General features: G+C 44.3%; 1 pseudogene; it reads right to left on the minus strand.

The window, feature by feature from the left end:
- Nucleotides 1-1,884: 1,884 nt before the first annotated feature.
- Nucleotides 1,885-17,149, minus strand: LOC110503038 (annotated as a pseudogene).
- Between the last annotated feature and the right edge of the window lie 2,124 nt (nucleotides 17,150-19,273).

The following is a 19,273-nucleotide window of genomic DNA, read 5'->3' on the forward strand; positions in this document are numbered from 1 at the left end:
GATAGTACACACATAAGGGCCGTTGATGTCTGGGACATCGCCTTTGCGGTGACTATTGAGCGGAGCTGAGGCCACAGCGGTGTAATTCCACTCTGGCTTTTTGTCCGATGAAGATCTTGCCATAGCAACCTGTCCAACTCGCACTGTTGCACTGTGGTTTCCTTTGCTTTTTAACCTAAATCCTTTAAGCACTGCTAACGGACAGATTTCAGATCACCGTGTCATGAAATCTCAGTGTTTTTGCTATATTGGCTAACACTGGATGCATTCTATTTGAAAAGACATTGAATAACCATAGCAGTTTAGGTAAGGCAATCTAGTGAATAATATCTGCATTCATTTTAAATTAGGTTATTTTCACTCAGAATAATTACTTTAAAAAATGTATTATAAAAAACGTCAGTAATACATTCGGGAATAATGGATTAACAAATTAAAAATCTGTTTTATTTTGCTAAATGTTTAGACTAACATTTGAAATGTGAAATAATTGCGACCTAAATATATTGACCTAGGTATTTTATTACAACAATAAAATTAACAGTTTAAATTAGTTACAAATGTCAAGTGAATTTCTCCCCAAGCTTAAACGTCTGAATATGACAGAAACAATTACACAACCGTTTCTGCAAGATATGTTATGGCAATATAATTATTTTAAATAATTATAATTACAGTACAATGACAATTCAAATATTATTATTATAAATATTATTATTATCTTAATTATTATTACTATTGTCATTATTATTATTATTTTTATCATAATTACTTGTATTGAAAGAGAGAGGAATTACCAGGCCAGGTATACTGATCTTTAAAGTGGTTGTGAGTAAACCATTTTACTCTGTTGGTTTATATGTGTCACCAGTAATACTGAACAACGATGCAACTCTTTCTAATGGTGAACATATGTATGTATAGCAGTCAATGTTCCTGACTGTTTAGTGTTGGTCATTAGGTTTGATTGGCGCGCCCTGCCTCTCATGGTTACTTCAGAGGAGCAGCATCATTGTTTGTTGTGATATTGTAATGAAGCCCTCTTTAAAGTAATTACCCACTTTGCCTACCTCTCTGCTTTGGGTAACCAGGCTTCCTGCTCAGTTCTTACTCAAGTCATCATAAAATACACACTAAGCCTTCCTCTCTCATGTATCCATTCTATCCCAGTGTCAGTTGGCAGCTGGCTGGGCTGTAGGGGCTTCTGCCAGCATTGGCCAGCAGTAAACACATTCCCATGTGTTACTGTAAAGAAGCATCTCCAGGGTCAAGCTGTGCTCCTCTGCCACATGCCTGGTTGGCCTTCTCTCCCACCTTGTGGCACCAGGATTTTACCAATTTGTCAGTATTCTACCACTCTCATTATTTTGCACTCAATGATGCCAATGCTAAACTGTAACGAACCAAACAAATCAATCGATATTTTGGGTTGGTGACTCCTGATACATATACACTTATTAGATATTCCAAATAGGTTGTTTTAACTTGAGTCAATAATCTTGTGTACATTTTATTCCTTTACTAACTTGAACAAGCAGCCTAAAAAATTTTTGTTGATGTAAACATTTCCATGTGATTTTAACTCGTTACTAATTTGAACAATTAGCCTGAGAAAATGGTTTGTTTCATTAGTTGTTTGCTTCTTTATACCTACTAAAATGTAAATAATTCTTAATGCTATGTTATGAATGAATGAATTACTTTCAGGTGATATTTAATGCTATGTTATGAATTAATTAATTGCTTTCAGTTGATGAGTAATGCTATGTTATGAAATCATTAATTACTTTCAGGTGATGAGTAATCTTGCCTAAGAGCAAACATTGTGTAAGCTCTTAAAGATATCAAGGTTTTAGCTCAGTGTGCCAAGACAGTCTTGAGTAACTATGACAACCTTGATTTGATACCAGGTTGTTCACACAGGCCCTGGAGCAGCCAGTTTGGTCGACACTCGGTCCAGAAGGGGGGCTGCAAGGCTGAGTCCTGGGGCCAGTCCAGATAGGTCCTGGTCTTGACCAGTCTTGCCAGACGGCTTGACCAGTCTTGCCAGTGGCTGAAGGGGATGTCCTCAAGGAAGACCAGGATGAGGATGTTCCTGTGCTCCACCAGCAGACGGAGGGTGGCCAGGCGTAGCTTTAAAGAGCACCAGTTACTGCACAGGTTGTGACGACTCATGGAGTAGCAGCTGCCATAGAGGCTGTCTGTGATGTTGTCATGATGTCCTTCCCCAGCAGGAAGTCCCTGCTGTGCAAGCTGAGACACAGGAATGGGGGCCTCCTCTGCTCCATGCCTGGCAGTAGCTTCTCCACCACCCAGCGTTTGTCGCTCCTGCTGAACGACTCAAAGGCCTCTAGAGACATGACCTCCTCCAGACAGCTGCGGGAGATGTGTCCGAGGGACAGCAGGTAGTCCCCGGACAGCTAATGGAGCAGCACCACCAGCATGAAGAGGAGAAGGCCCATGGAGTTGCAGATGAACAAGACAAAACCCACGTCTAGGGAACAGTTGGCCTTTGAGTCCCTATTACAATTGTGGATAGCATTTTCATTCTTGCATGTTAGTCCCCAAGGTGATACATGATGACCTGAGCATGTCTCTGTTTTATTTTATTTTTATTTCACCTTTATTTAACCAGGTAGGCTAGTTGAGAAAAAGTTCTCATTTACAACTGTGACCTGGCCAAGATAAAGAAAGGAGTTCGACACATAGAACAACACAGAGTAATACAAGGAATAAACAAACAAACATACAATCAATAATTCAGTAGAAAAATCTATATACAGCATGTGCAAATGAGGTAGGATAAGGGAGGTAAGACAATACATAGGCCATGGTGGTAAAGTAATTACAATATAGCAATTAAACACTGGAATGGTAGGTGTGCAAAAGATTAATGTGCAAGTGGAGATACTGGGGTGCAAAGGAGCAAGATAAATAAATAAATACAGTATGGGGATGAGGTAGATTGGAAAGGCTATTTTCAGATGAGATATGTACATGTGCAGTGATCTGTGAGCTGCTCTGACAGCTGGTGTTTACAGCAAGTGAGGGAGGTAAGAGTCTCCAACTTCAGGGATTTTTGCAGTTCGTTACAGTCACTGGCAGCAGAGAACTGGAAGGAGAGGTGGCCAAAGGAAGAATTAGCTTTGGGGGTGACCTTTGAGATATACCTTCTGGAGTGCGTGCTACGGGTGGGTGCTGCTATGGTGACCAGTGAGCTGAGATAAGGCCAGGCTTTTTCTAGCAGAGACCTGTAGATGTCCTGCAGCCAGTGGGTTTGGCGACGAGTATAAAGTGAAGGCCAGCCAACGAGCGCATACAGGTCGCAGTGGTGGGTAATATATGGGGCTTTGGTGACCAAACGGATGGCACCGTGATAGACTGCATCCAATTTGTTGAGCAGTGTTGGAGGCTATTTTGTAAATGACATTTAGGATCGGTGGGATAGTCAGTTTTACGAGGGTATGTTTGACAGCATGAGTGAAGGATGCTTTGTTGCGAAATAGGAAGCCGATTCTAGATTTAATTTTGGATTGAAGATGTTTAATGTGAGTCTGGGAGGAGAGTTTACAGTCTAACCAGACACCTAGGTAGTTTCCCACATATTCTAATTCAGAACAGTCCAGAGTAGTGATGCTGGACAGACGGCATTGAAGCTCATCTGGAGGTTAGTTAACACAGTGTCCAAAGAAGGGCCAGAGGTATACAGAATGGTGTCGTCTGCGTAGAGATGGATCAGAGAATCACCAGCAGCAAGAGTGACATCATTGATGTATACAGAGAAGAGAGTTGGCCCGAGAATTGAACCCTGTGGCACCCCCATAGAGACTGCCAGAGATCCGGACAACTGGCCCTCCGATTTGACATATTGAACTATATCGGGGAAGTAGTTGGTGAACCAAGCGAGGCAATCATTTGAGAAACTGAGTCTGCCAATAAGAATGTTGTGATTGAGAGAGTCGAAAGCCTTAGCAAGGTCAACGAATACAGCTGCACAGTAATATCTCTTATCGATGGTGGTTATGATATCGTTTAGGACCTTGAGCGTGGCTGAGGTGCACCCATGACCAGTTCTGAAACCAGAGAGCATAGCAGAGAAGGTACGGTTAGATTCGAAGTGGTCGGTAATCTGTTTGTTAACTTGGCTTTCAAAGACCTTAGAAAGGCAGGGTAGAATAGATATAGGTCTGTAGCAGTTTGGGCCCAGAGTGTCTCCCCCTTTGAAGAGGGGGATGACCGCGGCAGCTTTCCAATCTATGTGAATCTCGGAAGATACAAAAAAGGGGTTGTACAGGCTAGTAATAGGGGTTGCAACAATTTCAGCAGATAATTTTAGAAAGAGAGTTTGTACTACAGGATGCACATTTCTGTTTGAAAAAGCTAACCTTAGCTTTCCTAACTGCCTGTGTATATTGGTTCCTAACTTCCCTGAAAAGTTGCATATCACGAGGGCTATTCGATGCTAATGCAGAACGCCACAGGATGTTTTGGGGTCCAGGATCCAGGGGACCAGCCAGTACTTATCACAACTGATGACCTGGACATGTCTCTGTCCTTGGGCCCAGGGGACCAGCCAGGAGTTATCACAGTTGCAATGTATTCGAGGAACATAGAATACCAGGGACCTTAGGCTGGTCAGGGTCTCTGGGAAGCTCTCCATCACACTGAACTCTTCTAGAGATTCCACCATCAACTGCCTGAGGGAGTGGAGGTCTCTGCTCAGCTCTTCCTCCAGAGTGAATTGAATTCAGGCTCTCCAGCCTGGTCAGGTTGTGAAACATGTTGGCCAGCCTCTCCCATCAGGTTCAGAAACCTCAGCTGCACAAGCATGTCCAGGTCAGATAAGTATTCCAGGGAGGTGAGGTACTGTGCGGTGAAGTGATGCCCACATAGAAGTTGATCATTACTGCTGTGAGACTGAAGACAGACTGGAAGATTGGCCTTCAGCAGTTGAGCACGTAGCTGAAGAGTGAGGCCGGGTTTTAGGGTGCTGTTGATGATGGTAAGAGGGTACCAATGGAGGAAATGTTCAAATGAGTCAGGCCTTGAGGGATGGCACCAAATATATGTGTCACGTTCACACTGTTCTCCACCTCAGAGGGAGGAGGGAGAAAGTCCCCTAAATCTATGTTCGTCAGCAAAGTGAGGTGGATGAATGCAGACACGTCGATATATACAAGGGGGTTTTCTCACAGCATGAGGGTATCCAAGCTGTCAAGGCCAAAGAAATTATTATCTGTAATCTGAGAGATCATGTTTAATGTTAGGTCTAAGAATCTCAATTCACCCAGTCCCTGAGATGTTAAGTCTAGAATAATAGTTATGTCATTGAGTCCTGAATCTAGCCACTCCAGATGTCTCAAGCAATTAAAATGCTCTGACGTGATGTGGGATAACTTTCAAAAGAAGACTAACTGCCACATCGGTATGATTCCTCAAACAATGAATCAATCCTAAATTGACACTGTCATTATCTCTAGAAAAGATTACTATTTCTCAGTGCAGACCATGACTAGTTTCCAATTTTATGGATCCTTAAATCAAGTTTTGTGATTGAGAGTTTATGTACTGTCCCACAAACAGACAAAAAATACATGTTTTTATCGTCGAAATCGAAAGAACGCAATCTACTGATACCAGACTGCAGAAGCTGAGTCTGTCCTTCATCAATATCAGGCAAAATCAGAGATGATATGTTTTCGAATCATATTTAATTATGTGACGCACCCCACTGAATGAAAAGTCCACTTCTTGCAGACAATAGAAATAAGGAAGCTCAAGAAAAGCTCTGTTTCTGTCAGAGCAGTTCTGGTGTCTCAAAATGTCTATCTCCTCTGAGTGAAAGAAATACATCCCAGCAAGAGACACTAATGTCACACCCTGACCTGAGATATCTCTGTTTTCTTTATATTTTGGTTAGGTCAGGGTGTGACTAGGATGGGTACGCTAGTTTTTGTATTGTCTAGGGTTTTTGTATGTCTAGGGTTGTTGTAGGTCTAGGGGTTTTTGTATTTCTATGTTGGCCTGATATGGTTCTCAATCAGAGGTAGCTGTTTATCGTTGTCTCTGATTGGGGATCATATTTAGGTAGCCATTTCCCGTTTGTGTTTGGTGGGATCTTATTCTATGTTTAGTTGCCTGTCTGCACTATTCGTTTTAGCGCCACGGTTCGTTTTGTTAGTTTGTTCAGTGTTCTTTCTGTAATAAAAGAAGAATGTACGTATACCACGCTGCACTTTGGTCTCCTTCGTATAACAAACGTGACAACTAAGTTGTTGTAAGATTAATTTTAATAGATACCTAAAACCGGATTGTCTTCTCAGAAAGAACGCATTTGTTACTCAACCGACCCAAGGAAGCAAAAATCCAAACCGCATAAAATCCCAACAGAGGAAAGACCAACCTAATTCTTCTGGTGAAGTAGAGACACCTGCAGATTATGTTGGTGGTTTTGTTTGTCCAGGGGAATTGATTTCAGTTTCTTGTTCAGTTTAATTCAGTGAAGGTCAGTTTATCCAATGTCTGGAATAGATGACTGAGCAGCAGATTTCGGCTTTAATAAATGGCATGAGACCTTTTTGGGTTTACATGTCGATGTATTTCACCTGTGTTCTAGCTCCTTTTGTCTGTCACCCATGTTCTCTCATCTGTCTGTTACCTGTGTTCTTGCTCGTCTGTCTGTTACTTGTGTTCTATATCCTCTGTGTATTTTACCTGTGTTCTTTCTCCTCTGTGTTTTACCTGAGTTCTTTCTCCTGTGTGTCTGTTACCTGTTCTTTCTCCTGTATTTTACTTATGTATATTTGACTTGTTGTATCTCCTGTCTTTTACCTGTGTATATTTGACTTGTGTTATATCTCCTGTCTGTTACCTGTTTTCTATCTCATCTGTGTCTGTTACCTGTTTTCTATCTCATCTGTGTCTGTTACCTGTGTTCTTGCTCGTCTGTCTGTTACCTATTCTATATCCTCTGTGTTCAGTCTCTTTCTGGTCTATTTTTCTATTGTTTGGACAGAGAGAGAGGCTTTGAGGCACAATTACTGTTACTGATTACCACTGTCTACCACTGTCTACCTTCCCTTTCCACATGCGCCGAATACAACAGGTTTAGTGTCATGTACTGTCATGTTGTCTTGTCTCTGTCCTTTCCCTTCACCCTGTCTCCCTCTGCTGGTCGTGTTAGGTTACCTTTTCTCCCCCGCTTTCCCCCAGCTGTCCCTTGTCTCCTCTAACTACCCATTCACCCCGTTCCCCACCTGTTCCCTTTTTTCCCTCTGATTAGGTCCCTATATCTCTCTCTGTTTCTGCTCCTGTCCTTGTCGGATTCTTGTTTGTTTGTGTCATTCATGCCTGAACCAGACTGTCGTCATGTTTGCTGTAACCTTGTCCTGTCCTGTCGGAATCTGCCGGTCCATCTGAGCCTACCTATGTTTGGTAATTAAAGAAGCTCTGTTTAAGTTGATTCGCTTTTGGGTCCTCATTCACGCACCGTAACAGAAGAATCCGACCAAGAATGGACCCAGCGACTTCGGATCCTCTCCACTCAGCCGTCGAGATCCAGGGAGCGATGCTAGGCAGACACAAGCAGGAATTGTCTGCTGCTCGACATGCCGTTGAGACCCTGGCCACCCAAGTCTCCAACCTCACAGAACAGGTTCACCATCTCCGCCTCGATCCACCGGCCACTTCCAGGGCTTTCGAATCTCCGGAGCCCAGAATCAATAACCCGCCGTGTTACTCTGGGGAGCCCACTGAATGCCGCTCGTTCCTCACCCAGTGTGATATTGTGTTTTCTCTCCAGCCCAACACTTACTCCAGGAGCACTGCTCGTGTCGCCTACGTCATATCTCTCCTTATTGGACGGGCTCGTGAGTGGGGCACGGCAATCTGGGAGGCAAGGGCTGAGTGTACTAACCAGTATCAAGACTTTAAGGAGGAGATGATACGGGTTTTTGATCGATCTGTTTTTGGGGAGGAGGCTTCCAGGGCCCTGTCTTCCCTATGTCAAGGCAATCGATCCATAACAGACTACTCTATTGAGTTTCGCACTCTTGCTGTCTCCAGTGGCTGGAACGAGCCGGCCTTGCTCGCTCGTCTTCTGGAGGGTTTCCGCGCAGAGGTAAAGGATGAGATTCTCTCCCGGGAGGTTCCTTCCAGCGTGGATTCCTTGATTGAACTCGCTATTCGCATTGAGCGACGGGTTGATCTTCGTCACCGAGCTCGTGGAAAGGAGCTCGCGCTCTCCGTCGCCTCCCTCTCCGCATCACTACCATCTTCCTCTGCCGGCTCGGGTGCTGAGCCCATGCAGCTGGGAGGTATCCGCATCTCGACTGAGGAGAGGGAACGGAGAATCACCAACCGCCTCTGTCTCTATTGCGGTTCCGCTGGTCATTTTGTCACTTCATGTCCAGTAAAAGGCCAGAGCTCGTCAGTAAGCGGAGGGCTACTGGTGAGCGCTACTACTCCTGTCTCTCCTTCAAGATCCTGCACTACCTTGTCGGTCCATCTACGCTGGACCGGTTCGTCAGCTTCCTGCAGTGCCTTAATAGACTCTGGGGCGGAGGGCTGTTTTATGGACGAGACCTGGGCTCGGGAACATGACATTCCTCTCAGACAGTTAAAGGAGCCCACGGCCTTGTTCGCCCTGGATGGTAGTCCTCTCCCCAGGATTCAGCGTGAGACGCTACCTTTAACCCTCACTGTTTCTGGTAATCATAGTGAAACCATTTCTTTTTTAATTTTTCGTTCACCTTTTACACCTGTTGTTTTGGGCCATCCCTGGCTAGTTTGTCATAATCCTTCCATTAATTGGTCTAGTAATTCTATCCTCTCCTGGAACGTCTCTTGTCATGTGAAATGTTTAATGTCTGCTATCCCTCCTGTTTCCTCTGTCTCTTCTTCACAGGAGGAGCCTGGTGATTTGACAGGGGTGCCGGAGGAATATCACGATCTGCGCACGGTGTTCAGTCGGTCCAGGGCCACCTCTCTTCCTCCACACCGGTCGTATGATTGTAGTATTGATCTCCTTCCGGGAACCACCCCCCCCCGGGGTAGACTATACTCTCTGTCGGCTCCCGAACGTAAGGCTCTCGAAGATTATTTGTCTGTAGCTCTTGACGCCGGTACCATAGTCCCCTCCTCCTCTCCCGCCGGAGCGGGGTTTTTTTTTTGTCAAGAAGAAGGACGGGTCTCTGCGCCCCTGCATAGATTATCGAGGGCTGAATGACATAACAGTGAAGAATCGTTATCCGCTTCCTCTTATGTCTTCAGCCTTCGAGATCCTGCAGGGAGCCAGGTTTTTCACTAAGTTGGACCTTCGTAACGCTTACCATCTCGTGCGCATCAGGGAGGGGGACGAGTGGAAGACGGCGTTTAACACTCCGTTAGGGCACTTTGAATACCGGGTTCTTCCTTTCGGCCTCGCTAACGCTCCAGCTGTCTTTCAGGCATTAGTCAATGATGTCCTGAGAGACATGCTGAACATCTTTGTTTTCGTTTACCTTGACGATATCCTGATTTTTTCACCGTCACTCCAGATTCATGTTCAGCACGTTCGACGTGTCCTCCAGCGCCTTTTAGAGAATTGTCTTTTTGTGAAGGCTGAGAAGTGCACTTTTCATGCCTCCTCCGTCACATTTCTCGGTTCTGTTATTTCCGCTGAAGGCATTAAGATGGATCCCGCTAAGGTCCAAGCTGTCATTGATTGGCCCGTCCCTAAGTCACGCGTCGAGCTGCAGCGCTTTCTCGGCTTCGCGAACTTCTATCGTCGTTTCATCCGTAATTTCGGTCAGGTGGCAGCTCCTCTCACAGCCCTTACTTCTGTCAAGACGTGCTTTAAGTGGTCCGTTTCCGCCCAGGGAGCTTTTGATCTCCTCAAGAATCGTTTTACATCCGCTCCTATCCTTGTTACACCTGACGTCTCTAGACAGTTCGTTGTCGAGGTTGACGCGTCAGAGGTGGGAGTGGGAGCCATCCTTTCTCAGCGCTCCCTCTCTGACGACAAGGTCCACCCATGCGCGTATTTTTCTCATCGCCTGTCGCCGTCGGAACGTAACTATGATGTGGGTAACCGCGAACTGCTCGCCATCCGGTTAGCCCTAGGCGAATGGCGACAGTGGTTGGAGGGGGCGACCGTTCCTTTTGTCGTTTGGACTGACCATAGGAACCTTGAGTACATCCGTTCTGCCAAACGACTTAATGCGCGTCAGGCGCGTTGGGCGCTGTTTTTCGCTCGTTTCGAGTTCGTGATTTCTTATCGTCCGGGCTCTAAGAACACCAAGCCTGATGCTTTGTCTCGTCTCTTCAGTTCTTCAGTAGCCTCCACTGACCCCGAGGGGATTCTCCCTGAGGGGCGTGTTGTCGGGTTGACTGTCTGGGGAATTGAGAGGCAGGTAAAGCAAGCACTCACTCAAACTCCGTCGCCACGCGCTTGTCCTAGGAACCTTCTTTTCGTTCCCGTTCCTACTCGTCTGGCCGTTCTTCAGTGGGCTCACTCTGCCAAGTTAGCCGGCCACCCTGGCGTTCGGGGTACGCTTGCTTCCATTCGCCAGCGTTTCTGGTGGCCCACCCGGGAGCATGACACGCGTCGTTTCGTGGCTGCTTGTTCGGTCTGCGCGCAGACTAAGTCCGGTAACTCTCCTCCTGCTGGCCGTCTCAGGCCGCTTCCTATTCCCTCTCGACCGTGGTCTCACATCGCCTTAGATTTTGTCACCGGACTGCCTTCGTCAGCGGGGAAGACTGTTATTCTTACGGTTGTCGATAGGTTCTCTAAGGCGGCTCATTTCATTCCCCTTGCTAAGCTTCCTTCTGCTAAAGAGACGGCACAAATCATCATCGAGAATGTTTTCAGAATTCATGGCCTTCCGTCAGACGTCGTTTCGGACAGAGGTCCGCAATTCACGTCTCAATTTTGGAGGGAGTTTTGCCGTTTGATTGGGGCTTCCGTCAGTCTCTCTTCCGGCTTTCACCCCCAGTCTAACGGTCAAGCAGAACGGGCCAATCAGACTATTGGTCGCATCTTACGCAGTCTTTCTTTTCGCAACCCTGCGTCTTGGTCAGAACAGCTCCCCTGGGCAGAATACGCCCACAACTCGCTTCCTTCGTCTGCGACCGGGCTATCTCCTTTTCAGAGTAGCCTCGGGTACCAGCCTCCGTTGTTCTCATCTCAGTTCGCCGAGTCCAGCGTCCCCTCCGCTCAGGCTTTTGTCCAACGTTGCGAGCGCACCTGGAAGAGGGTCAGGTCTGCACTTTGCCGTTATAGGGCGCAGACTGTGAGAGCTGCTAATAAGCGTAGAACTAAGAGCCCTAGATATTGTCGCGGTCAGAGAGTTTGGCTCTCCACTCAGAACCTTCCCCTTAAGACGGCTTCTCGCAAGTTGACCCCGCGGTTCATTGGTCCATTCCGTATCTCTCAGGTCATTAATCCTGTCGCAGTGCGACTTCTTCTTCCGCGATATCTTCGTCGCGTCCACCCGGTCTTCCATGTCTCCTGTGTTAAGCCCGTTCTTCGCGCCCCCGCTCGTCTTCCCCCCCCCCCCCCCCCCCCATCCTTGTCGAGGGCGCACCTATCTACAGGGTCCGTAAAATCTTGGACATGCGTCCTCGGGGCCGTGGTCATCAGTACCTAGTTGACTGGGAGGGGTACGGTCCTGAGGAGAGGAGTTGGGTTCCCTCTCGGGACGTGCTGGACCGTGCGCTGATTGATGATTTCCTCCGTTGCCGCCAGGTTTCCTCCTCGAGTGCGCCAGGAGGCGCTCGGTGAGTGGGGAGGTACTGTCATGTACTGTCATGTTGTCTTGTCTCTGTCCTTTCCCTTCACCCTGTCTCCCTCTGCTGGTCGTGTTAGGTTACCTTTTCTCCCCCGCTTTCCCCCAGCTGTCCCTTGTCTCCTCTAACTACCCATTCACCCCGTTCCCCACCTGTTCCCTTTTTTCCCTCTGATTAGGTCCCTATATCTCTCTCTGTTTCTGCTCCTGTCCTTGTCGGATTCTTGTTTGTTTGTGTCATTCATGCCTGAACCAGACTGTCGTCATGTTTGCTGTAACCTTGTCCTGTCCTGTCGGAATCTGCCGGTCCATCTGAGCCTACCTATGTTTGGTAATTAAAGAAGCTCTGTTTAAGTTGATTCGCTTTTGGGTCCTCATTCACGCACCGTAACATTTAGACCTACTGTGAACTGCTTACTTACAAGCCCTTAACCAACAATGCAGTTCAAGAAATAGAGTCAAGAAAAACAATTACCGAATAAAAGAGAAAAAATATCAACACAATAAATGTACATAACAATAACGAGGCTATATACAGGGGGAACCTGTACTGATCCTTATAAAAAGGTAATGAGTTGTATGTGTTGGTATATTTGACATGCAACAGTCTGGGGTCGCTCTCAACTAACTTTGGTAGGCCCAGATCTATATGCAACGTGGTACCTTTCTCAGTAAAGGCACACGTGTTTTTTTTTAAACCATTGTCAGTTGCATCTTAATTTTCCCATTCACTCCATATCCAAATGTCAAAGTAGACCTTTTGCAATTACATCACATAGTGTGATTGCCTGCATATTTGGTGAGCTTCTCTCTTTAAGAAAAATTGAATGTAAATAAATTAAACCAACATGGTGTAAACTATGGTTGGATGTGGATCACCCATGTGTGTTTCGTGTGTCTATGACAATGGAGACTGATGATTATGATTGGTTAATTGCAGGCAGGTTATATAATAGCTTGCGCTATGGGAGGGTTCATATTTCACAGATTGGAGGAGAAAGGACAAGGGTGCTGGCGATCGGCATGTAATATGTTTTACTACGGGAGTGTTTTGAGAATTGGAAATTGCTTACATCCCTCTCTGTCCACGGGGACACTGTCCAGATCTCAAGGTACACACACACACACACACACACACACGTTTCCTTATGTAGCGTGTTTCAGGGCCTTCATGGCATAGTGCCAACGCGTCACTGCAATTTCAAGGCATTGTCTGAGTGGCAAAAACAGTAGAAGGGCAAGTAAGAAAGGTTTTTCTGTTGCAGAGATCTATGCAGAGATAAATGTGAGACAGTCAGACATAACCACAATACTACTTTTTGAATATGAGGAACTTTTCACATGTAATATTTACTCTGTTTTCATGACGTGGCAACACAGAACTGTGAACCTCTCTCCGACGTGACAGGCTTCATGTCATTTAAGAACAGACTGGATAATGTTTCTTTGACCTTTTTAACTTTGCATAAATAAGACACCCTTTCAGGCCTTTCTATGAGAGCCTTCTGTGTGCCATAGGTTTACGCTCACTTCATAGTCTATCTTTATTTGTTTGAAGGAAATGGACACAAAAACATACAGAATTATGTGTAATTACATGTGAAGCTTTATTTAATTTTGAAGGAACTATGAAAGGAAAACAAACTAGACAAGGGTCTATAGTGTTCACCAGAAGGGAGTGCCTGATGTTGTCTGGGCCAAACTGGCTGAATGGTTTGAATTTACTGCTCCACCACAGTAAAATTGTCCTAATCACAAGGTAAACATATACTTCCCCTCCTATCAGAGCGCTCGGCAAATGGGGGGTTAACTTTCACTGTTGTTTTCCTACTTATTCGGATTTAAAAACACCAGCATAATTATTTGTAAGTACCACTTTGATTTTGTGAATTTGTTTGAAAGGGGCTGAAGGTGTTTTACTGAATTATTCACTTAAGTTTGGTGGTGGAGTTTCCTTGCAGCATTTCAAGTCAAATTAGAAGCTGGGTAGTGTTACATATCTTTAGGCTTTTTTTCCATTTCCTGATTTTAATCTGACTCCACCTCCTGAAGACGTTGCCCAATTATTTTTATTTTATTTTACCCATACATAAATGTATAACTAAGAATTTTTTACCTTTATTTAACTAGGCAAGTCAGTTAAGAACAAATTCTTATTTTCAATGACAGCCTAGGAACAGTGGGTTCAGGGGCCTGTTCAGGGGCAGAACAACAGATTTGTACCTTGTCAGCTCGGGGGTTTGAACTTGCAACCTTCAGGTTACTAGTCCAACGCTCTAACCACTAGGCTACCGTGCCGACCCGAATGCCACACTCACTCAATGAAATAAACAAGAATGCCACACTCAGTCAATGAAATAAACAATAAACCAATTTATTAATTCATTCTACATTTAATCACGGTGTGTAATCATTTCATATTGTATATGAAATATTTCATTTGTAAAAACAAAAAATGAAAAAAATCAATAACGTTCATTGAGATATGTTCAGCAACCATAACGTTCATTGAGATATGTTCTGCAACCATAACGTTCATTGAGATATGTTCTGCAACCATAACGTTCATTGAGATATGTTCAGGAACAATAACATGAATTTGAGCAAGCTGAGGAAGAGTAAAACAGACAAGGGATAGATGAGGCTGAAGAGAAGGAAGCAACATGACTGACTCATGTACAGCGCATTCGGGAAGTATTCAGATCACTTGACTTTTTCACATTTTGGGACATTACAGCCTTATTCTAAAATGTATTAAAAAACATTTTTCCCTCATCAATCTACACACAATACCCCATAAGGACGAAGCAAAAACAGCTTTTTAGACATTTTTGCAAATGTATTAAAAATAAAAAAACTGAAATATACCATTTACAGTGCCTTGCGAAAGTATTCGGCCCCCTTGAACTTTGCGACCTTTTGCCACATTTCAGGCTTCAAACATTAAGATATAAAACTGTATTTTTTTGTGAAGAATCAACAACAAGTGGGACACAATCATGAGGTGGAACGACATTTATTGGATATTTCAAACTTTTTTAACAAATCAAAAACTGAAAAATTGGGCGTGCAAAATTATTCAGCCCCCTTAAGTTAATACTTTGTAGCGCCATCTTTTGCTGCGATTACAGCTGTAAGTCGCTTGGGGTATGTCTCTCAGTTTTGCACATCGAGAGACTGAATTTTTTTCCCATTCCTCCTTGCAAAACAGCTCGAGCTCAGTGAGGTTGGATGGAGAGCATTTGTGAACAGCAGTTTTCAGTTCTTTCCACAGATTCTCGATTGGATTCAGGTCTGGACTTTGACTTGGCCATTCTAACACCTGGATATGTTTATTTTTGAACCATTCCATTGTAGATTTTGCTTTATGTTTTGGATCATTGTCTTGTTGGAAGACAAATCTCTGTCCCAGTCTCAGGTCTTTTGCAGACTCCATCAGGTTTTCTTCCAGAATGGTCCTGTATTTGGCTCCATCCATCTTCCCATCAATTTTAACCATCTTCCCTGTCCCTGCTGAAGAAAAGCAGGCCCAATCCATGATGCTGCCACCACCATGTTTGACAGTGGGGATGGTGTGTTCAGCTGTGTTGCTTTTACGCCAAACATAACGTTTTGCATTGTTGCCAAAAAGTTCAATTTTGGTTTCATCTGACCAGAGCACCTTCTTCCACATGTTTGGTGTGTCTCCCAGGTGGCTTGTGGCAAACTTTAAACAACACTTTTTATGGATATCTTTAAGAAATGGCTTTCTTCTTGCCACTCTTCCATAAAGGTCAGATTTGTGCAATATACGACTGATTGTTGTCCTATGGACAGAGTCTCCCACCTCAGCTGTAGATCTCTGCAGTTCATCCAGAGTGATCATGGGCCTCTTGTCTTCTCCTTGTATGAGCTGAAAGTTTAGAGGGACGGCCAGGTCTTGGTAGATTTGCAGTGGTCTGATACTCCTTCCATTTCAATATTATCGCTTGCACAATGCTCCTTGGGATGTTTAAAGCTTGGGAAATATTTTTGTATCCAAATCCGGCTTTAAACTACTTCACAACAGTATCTCGGACCTGCCTGGTGTGTTCCTTGTTCTTCATGATGCTCTCTGCGCTTTTAACGGACCTCTGAGACTATCACAGTGCAGGTGCATTTATACGGAGACTTGATTACACACAGGTGGATTGTATTTATCATCATTAGTCATTTAGGTCAACATTGGATCATTCAGAGATCCTAATTGAACTTCTGGAGAGAGTTTGCTGCACTGAAAGTAAAGAGGCTGAATAATTTTGCACGCCCAATTTTTCAGTTTTTGATTTGTTAAAAAAGTTTGAAATATCCAATAAATGTCGTTCCACTTCATGATTGTGTCCCACTTGTTGTTGATTCTTCACAAAAAAATACAGTTTTATATCTTTATGTTTGAAGCCTGAAATGTGGCAAAAGGTCGCAAAGTTCAAGGGGGCCGAATACTTTCGCAAGGCACTGTACATACTCAGTATTTTGGTGAAGCCTCTTTGGCAGCGATTACAGCCTTGAGTCTACGAGCTTGGAACACCTGTATTTGGGGAGTTTCTCCCATTCTTTGTAGATCCTCTCAAAATCTATCAGGTTGGATGGGAGCATCGCTGCACAGATATTTTCAGGTCTCTAATCAGCTCTAGGAAGACTCTTGGTGGCTCCAAACTTCTTCCATCTAAGAATGATTGAGGCCCCTGTTTTCTTTGGGACTTTCAATGCTGCAGAAATGTTTTGGTACCCTTCCCCAGATCTGTGCCTCGACACAATCCTGTCTCTACGGAAAATTCCTTCGACCTCATGGCTTGGTTTTTGCTCTGACATGCACTGTCAACTGTGGAACCTTACATAGACTGGTGTGTGCCTTTCCAATTCATATACAATCAATTGAATTTACCACAGATGGACTCCAATCAAGTTGTAAAAACATTTCAAGGATGATCAATGGAAACAGGATGCACCTAAACAGGATGCACCTAAACTCAATTTCGTTAATTACACTGGAAACAGGAAGACAGCCACACTCACTAATTACATTGGAAACAGGAAGACAATCACACTCATTAATTACACTGAAACCATGAAGACAGCCACACTCATTAATTACACTGAAACCATGAAGACAGCCACACTCATTAATTACACTGAAACCATGAAGACAGCCACACTCATTAATTACACTGAAACCATGAAGAAAGCCCCACTCATTAATTACACAGGAAACAGGAAGACAGCCCCACACATTAATTACACTGGAAACAGGAAGACAGCCACACTTATCAATCACACTGGAAACAGGAAGACAGCCCCACATGTTAATTACACTGGAAACACTCAAACGGCATACCATTGCATTTCTCCATCTCTGGCCCGTGCATGTTAACATTCCCACACATACTGAGAGTTATTACAAATGGTGCAGTTAATACAAAAACAGGTGCAGTTAATACAAGTAATGAGTGGAGAACAGGAGGGCTTCTTGAAGAAAAACTAAGAATTCTGGCTCTCACAGACCTCTTAGTTTTTCTTCAAGAAGCCCTCCTGTTCTCCACTCATTACTTGTATTAACTGCACCTGTTTGAACTCGTTATCTGTATAAAAGACACCTGTCCACACACAATCAAACAGACTCCAACCTCTCCACAATGGCCAATACCATAGAGCTGTGTAAGGACATCAGGGATAAAATTGTAGACCTGCACAAGGCTGGGATGGGCTACAGGACAATAGGCAAGCAGCTTGGTGAGAAGGCAACAACTGTTGGCGCAATTATTAGAAAATGGAAGAAGTTCAAGATGACGGTCAATCACCCTCGGTCTGGGGCTCCATGCAAGATCTCACCTCGTGGGGCATCAATGATCATGAGGACGGTGAGGGATCAGCCCAGAACTACACGGCAGGACCTGGTCAATGACCTAAAGAGAGCTGGGACCACAGTCTCAAAGAAAACTATTAGTAACACACTACGCCGTCATGGATTAAAATCCTGCAGCGCACGCAAGGTCCCCCTGCTCAAGCCAGGGCATGTCCAGGCCCGTCTGAAATTTGGATGATCCAGAGGAGGAATGGGAGAAGGTCATGTGGTCTGATGAGACAAATATAGCTTTTTGGTCTAAACTCCACTCGCTGTGTTCGGAGGAAGAAGGATGAGTACAACCCCAAGAACACCATCCCAACTGTGAAACATGGAGGTGGAAACATCATTCTTTGGGGATGCTTTTTTGCAAAGGGGAAAGGACGACTGCACCGTATTGAGGGGAGGATGGATGGGGCCATGTATCGCGAGATCTTGGCCAACAACCTCCTTCCCTCAGTAAGAGCATTGAAGATTGGTCGTGGCTGGGTCTTCCAGCATGACAACGACCCGAAACACACAGCCAGGGCAACTAAGGAGTGGCTCCGTAAGAAGCATCTCAAGGTCCTGGAGTGGCCTAGCCAGTCTCCAGACCTGAACCCAATAGAAAATCTTTGGAGGGAGCTGAAAGTCTGTATTGCCCAGCGACAGCCCCAAAACCTGAAGGATCTGGAGAAGGTCTGTATGGAGGAGTGGGCCAAAATCCCTGCTGCAGTGTGTGCAACCCTGGTCAAAAACAACAGGAAACGTATGATCTCTGTAATTGCAAACAAAGGTTTCTGTACCAAATATTAAGTTCTGCTTTTCTGATGTATCAAATATTTATGTCATGCAATAAAATGCAAATTCATGACTTAAAAATCATACAATGTGATTTTCTGGATTTTGGTTTTAGATTCTGTCTCGCACAGTTGAAGTGTATCTATGATAAAAATTTGGTAGGAAAACCTGCAATATCGGCAGTGTTTCAAATACTTGTTCTCGCCACTGTATGTATAAGGCTATGTGTATGTATGTATGTATGTATGTATGTATGTATGTATGTATACGAGTCTATGTATTTACCCAAAAAATAGATGGGGAAATTACGCAGACAATTACATTGATGGAAGCAACAATCTATCCTCAATATTAAAGCAACAATCTATCCACAATATTAAAGCTGATCCACCCCATAAGAAAAAATAAAATAAAAAAAAGACAGGTGAAACAGATCAGGGTGTGACACTACCTCTACCTACCTCTAGATATACTGTACCTCTACCTACCTCTAGATATACTGTACCTCTACCTACCTCTAGATATACTGTACCTCTACCTACCTCTAGATATACTGTACCTCTACCTACCTCTAGATATACTGTACCTCTACCCTCCTCTAGATAGAATGTACCTCTACCCACCTCTAGATATACTGTACCTCTACCTACCTCTAGATATACTGTAACTCTACCCTCCTCTAGATATACTGTAAGTCTCCCTACCTCTAGATATACTGTAAGTCTACCTACCACTAGATATACTGTAACTCTATCTACCTATAGGTATACTGTAACTCTCCCTACCTCTAGATATACTGTAACTCTACCTACCTCTAGTGATATTTGTTTATAACATCAGAAACAGATCTCAATTCAGAATTGATAAT

The sequence above is a fragment of the Oncorhynchus mykiss genome, chromosome 23 (assembly GCF_013265735.2).
Source record: "Oncorhynchus mykiss isolate Arlee chromosome 23, USDA_OmykA_1.1, whole genome shotgun sequence".
In the NCBI taxonomy this organism is placed as follows: Eukaryota; Metazoa; Chordata; class Actinopteri; order Salmoniformes; family Salmonidae; genus Oncorhynchus; species Oncorhynchus mykiss.